Source organism: Equus asinus, chromosome 1, assembly GCF_041296235.1.
Source record: "Equus asinus isolate D_3611 breed Donkey chromosome 1, EquAss-T2T_v2, whole genome shotgun sequence".
In the NCBI taxonomy this organism is placed as follows: Eukaryota; Metazoa; Chordata; class Mammalia; order Perissodactyla; family Equidae; genus Equus; species Equus asinus.
Window position 1 is genome coordinate 117,354,958 of NC_091790.1, and position 6,000 is coordinate 117,360,957.

The window sequence follows — 6,000 nt, forward strand, 5'->3', positions numbered from 1 at the left end:
CTAGTGCTTTTTATTCATTCTTGTAGATGCACATTTCCATTTGATATTAAATTTCTTATCCTTGAATGACTTCCTTATATATTTCTTGTACTGTAAGTCTGCTGGCATTTAAATCCTACTACCTCTTTTTAATATCTGAAAAAAGCCTTTATTTCACATTTATATATTTATTTTTTGAAAGATATTGTTACTGGGTATAGAATAACGGGCATAGAATTTTCAGTTGGTAGTTTTCTTTTATTCTTTTTTTTTCTTTCATTATTTTAAAAATTTTGTTCCACTGTCTTCTAGATGTTCATTTCTGATGAGAATTCTGCTGTATTTTTATATTTTTTTGGTTACCTTCAAGACTTTATCTTTGGTTATCACTTTTTTGTTATGTTTAAGTGACTTTCTATTTGTCTTTTCTTTTCTATCTGTTCTTTCTTCTTTTCTTTTTTTTTTTTTTTGTATTTATCTTGCGTATAGTTCAAGAGCTTATTGGGTGTGTAGTTTGTGGCCATCTATTAATTCTGAAAAATGTTTGACCATTATCTCTTCAAATATTTCTTTACCCCCAATTTCTTTCTCTCTTCTTTCAGAAACTCTAATTAGATATATATTCAACAGTTTGATATTATCACACAGTGCTTGAATTTTCTGTTTTCTCTTTTTTTCACTAATTTTTTCTCTTTGTGTTTTATATTGTATAATTTTTATTAGCCTATTTCATGTCCATTCACTGATTCTTTCCTCAGCTGTATCTAATCTACTGAGAATCCGTCAAAGAAATTCTTAATCTCTGATGACATGTAGTTTTATTTCTATCATTTCCATTTGACTTTTTAAAATAATTTGTATGATTTCTTATGTTCCAAATCTGTTTATACATGTTTTATTCCTTTTCCATTAAATCTTTTAACATGCTAATCACTGTTATTTTCAAGATTCAGTCTAATAGATGTTACATTTGGTTTTTCTCTGAGTCTGGTTGTATTGATTGCTTTATTTCTTGATTTAAGTTTGTAGGGTTTTCTTATTTTTATTTTATTTTTTTGTATCTCATAATTGTTTCATGCTAGACATAAAGTGTAGAAGGACCATGGAAACTTGGTCAAGGGTATTTATAGCAGTAATGGACACCCGAGCTCTTCTGCCAAGCTAGTAGTGTGGGGAGTCTACAGTCTAGTATGTGCTTGAAATACGTTTGAGATTTGTGGTGGCAGCTTTTTCTTTTGGTGAGGAAGATAGTCCCTGAGCTAACACCTGTGCCAATATTCCTCTATTTTGTATTTCGGACTCTGCCACAGCGTGGCTTGATGCATGGTGTGTATTCCAGTCTCAGTTCAGCAGTTCCTGCACCTTTGTGCCACCAATAGGGTCTTTCTCCACACTTTTACCCTCTTTATCCGTAGCCTGCTGTTGCTTGTTATGCATTGCTAGGTTCATAATGGGGACAGTTGTCCTGTCTCAGCCTCAGTCTGGACCTTTTTACCATTACTGCCCTTTCTCACTATGGAATCCAAACACTACTTTTTATCTATAATGGCTTTTGTAGAAGATAGAGTTTTCTGACCCTTCTCCGGGATAGCAGACCCTTGTTTTGTACTGGGGAAGGATGGTGGGTTAGGAGTTCTTCCCAGCCATCTCCAGTGGCAGATGGATTTTCTTCCCTCCTCTCCTCCAGAAGCAGTGTATCTTTGTTTGGGCCCTAGAAAAAAGAAGTTTTTTTACCTTCCCTCTAGCGGTTTGAGGATCTTGCTTTGTATGTCAAAGGGTCCAAGAAGCAGGCAATGTGTTGTCCCTGGACCCCAGTGGTAGCCAGTCACTTTCTTCATGCCTGTGCCTCTAATGGGGGCTCCTTCCAGTCTCCAGCCCTGCCTCAGATCTTTCTCATCAACTTGCAGAAGAAGCCCATTGAAAAGAGCTTGAATGCGCATGCAAAAATCTCTTTTTGTATAGGGCTCCTGATTATTCTAAACTAATATATTAGCCCACACTCAGCCTTTCAGATTTAATTATAATTTTAGCTGATTTCATTTTACCAATTTTTTTGAAGGCCGCCTTTTTTTCCGAGTCTGCTGAAAGTAGAAGCGTACACCTCATTCATCTTTGGAGACACTGGTCACTCTTCAGGATTCAGTCATCACTGGCGTTTTGTGACCTTAGCTCTCTGAAAGGTTTAAAAACTTTGGATTTTCTAGATTATCTTTTTTATTATAAGAGTTTTCTTTTGCACGTTTCTACATCCTAAATGAGAGAAGAAGTCCAACAACTTTTAAGTTATTTGATATTTACTATAACTAGAAGTACAAGCAATGAAAATTCACATCAAATATTAACCAACCAGTTAAAAAGCCATTTACTTGACCTTGGAAGAGTATTTGATTTATAAGATAAGGATATTGAAACAGGAACACACTTCAACTGAAAAGAAATTTTTAAAAAAAATAAATTACTACTTTCAGAAAATTGCCTTAGCGTTTGTCTTAGAGAAAATAAAAAATTATAGCAGTATTATGATTTATGTGTATGCTTATATATTGCTATTAGTCACGTATTATTCCATTTCCTATGTGCCACCAGAGTGATGTTTCTAAAAGAAAAATATGATTGTCTTCTACTTGTTTCTGATCTTAAGCAGTTCCTCATTGCTCTTAGAACAAAGGCAAATCTCCTTACCATCACTTTTAAGGCCCTAAGCAGGCCCAGGACCTGCTTATCTCTCCAGTGTTATCTCTTTCTATCCCTCCCTTTACAGTCACACTCCTGTCATACTGACTTTATTTTAGTTCCTGGAATGGACCCTGCTCCTTCTTTCCTCTGGACTTTCACAAACACATCACTGTCTATGTGGGTTAATCAATCTTCCTCCAGCCATCATACAACCCTAAGCGGTGAACTCCTTTTCTACCATTGACTCACTGTAGAAGTTTCGTTTTCTTAAGTGTGCTTGCTTGACCCCTGAAGGAGGCATTAGGTCCTCTGCCATCTGGTTCCATAACACCCTACAATTCACCGATTATCACAACTTCTTGTTGTTGCTGTTCTTGCCAGTTTGTTTACCTGTATTACTCACAATATCATAAGCAGTGGATAGTCAGGGACCATGTCTATCCATTGAGTTCTTGACTTGGCCAGATCCTAGACATAGTCCCAGGCACACAGTATGTATTTGCAAAACGTGAATGAGTGAGTGTTCTTTCTATTTGCTGCTACAGCTGCCCTTTTAAAAGAAAAAACATGAAATATTGAACAATTCTACCTATTGCTCTTATTTTCCTGATGAAATATTTCTCTTCCAAAATCCATTATTAGTTTCTCTCTCGAAGTTTACTCATTTTCCCCTTCCTCTAGGGCTTGATGAGTAACGGTAGTGGGCAGAATGTGCATAAAGGAAAATTAAGACAAATAAAGGGTGACATCAAAATTGTTGAGTCTCTTAAACTTTCTTCATAGCACAGTGAATGGAATGACTCATTTCCATCAAACTTTTCTATAGAAATAAAAATGAACAAGTCGTATTTCATATTTGAACACATTTGAACAAAGAGATGGCTTTGTTTCAAAAGGCTTACTCACCATTTCACCTTTGCTCAGTTGTATGTGTACATGTGCTTAATTCACAATTTCCAATGAAGTTGGGCAATTCCATCTAAATTTGTCCTTTAACCACGAAGTATGCCAGTTGAGAAGAAAGTCTAGTTTGTGGTTCTGTTCATCATGTTGAAAGGAAATATTGGCCCATTCATTTTTTAAATGAGAAGATCAGATTTCAGTGACAATCATGTATGTGTTTCAGAGGAAAACAATTGGTCTGAAATACTAACTATAAACAAATAAAAAATTACATTTTTGAAGTGTTTATAGATTTTTGACATGTCTAAACAAGGAAATCCAAGTATCCTGGAACCACATATCAAAAAGATATAAAAACTACGTTTTAAAATATACGGTTTAGACACAAGAGCATTCATGCTGCAAACTGACATAAATAAATTTGATTATGCACAACATTGAAGTGTCCTTTTGTTTGTTTTTGTTTTTAGTAGGTTATAATACCCACTAAGGTGAGGACGGTTAGCTATACCCCCTAGGACTCATCTCACCACCAGTGAAAGCAAATCTCAAATTTATTTCTTCCACACATACAGTCACTTACTAACCATATATTAACAAAACACTGCAAAAGAGTCTATACAACCTGTTCTTTAACCTTGATACAACCCAGCTCTTTGTAACCCCTTGTGTTCTGACAACATCTTGCATACAAGGTCCAGTTGAGTCAGAAATGGCAAGATCCTGGAAGCAGGCTTAGATTACCCTTCTAGTCAACACAACCCAGAAATCCTCCAACCTAATGTTTGGACATACGACTGTTAGCAATAAAACTTTGGCCACCATCCCTAAGAGGAAAGTTTCTAGGCTTGGATGGATTCTTCTTTTTTTTCCCCCAGTAATTTTATTGAAATCATAATGGCTTATAAATGTGTGATTTCAGCTTTGCATTATTATTTATCAATTTCTGAATAGACTTCATCATGCTTACCACCAGTAGTCTAATTTTTGTCTGTCACATATGTGCCCCTTTACCCAATGCCCAACTCCCAACCTTCTCCCCCTCTGGTAAGTATTAATCTGTTCTCTTTATCCATGCATTTATCGTCTTCCACATATGAGTGAAATCATGCTGTGTTTGTCTTTCTCTGTCTGGCTTATTTTGTTTAACATAACATCTTCAAGCTCCATACATGTTGTTGCAAATGGGACCATTTGTCTTTTTATGGCTGAGAAGTATTCCATTGTATATATACACAACATCTCCTTTATCCATTTATCTATAGAAAGGCACTTGGGTTGCTTCTATGTCTTGGCTATAGTGAATAATGCTGCAATGAACATAGGGGTGCATACATCTCTTTGTATCATTAATTTCAAGTTCTTTGGATAAATATCCACTTGTGGGATACTGGCCCATATGGTATTTCTATTTTTAATTTTTTGAGAAATCTCCATACTGTTTTCCATAGTGTCTGGATCAGTTTGCACTCCCACCACCACTGCGTGGGGGTTCCTTTTGCTCCACATCCTCTCCAACATTTGTTGTTTATTGTCTTGTTAATTAAAGCCATTCTGAACAGTGTAAGGTGGTATCTCATTGGAGTTTTGATTTTCATTTCCTTAATACTTGGTGATGCTGAATATCTTTTCATGTGTCTGTTGGCCATCTGTATATCTTTTTTGGAAAAACATCTGTTCATATCCTCTGCCCATGTTTTGATCAGGTTGTTTGGTTTTTTAATTGTTGTTGTTGAGTTGTATGAGTTCTTTATTTATTTTGGAGATCAACCCCTTGTCAGATAAATGATTTGCAAATATTTTCTCCCAGTTGGTAGGTTGTCTTTTAGTTTTGTTGATGGTTTCCTTTGCTTTGCAGAAGCTTTCTAATCAGATGTATTCCCATTTGTTAACCTTTTCTTTTGTTTCTCTTGTCTGAGTAGACATGGTATTTGAAAAGATGCTGCTAAGACCAGTGTCAAATAGTGTACTGCCTATATTTTCTTCTAGGATTTTTATAGTTTCAGGTCTTACATTCATGTCTTTAATCCACTTTGAGTTAATCTCTTTGCGTCGTGTAAGATAATGGTCTACTTTCATTCTTTTGCACATGGCTGTCCAGTTTTCCCAACACGATTTATTGAGGAGATTTTCCTTTCTCCATTGTATTTTCTTGGCTCCTATGTCAAAGATTAACTGTCCATAGATGTGTGGTTTTGTTTCTGGGCTTTCAATTCTGTTCCATTGATCTGTGTGCCTGTTTTTGTGCCAGTATCATGCTGTTTTGATTACTATAGTTTTGTAGTATATTTTGAAGTCAGGGATTGTGATGCTTCCAGCTTTGTTCTTTTTTCTCGGGATTGCTTTGGCTATTTAGGTTCTTACTATGAACTAGCAGAAAGAGAAATCAAGAATACAATCCCATTTACAATCGCAACAAAAAGAATGAAATATCTAGGAAAA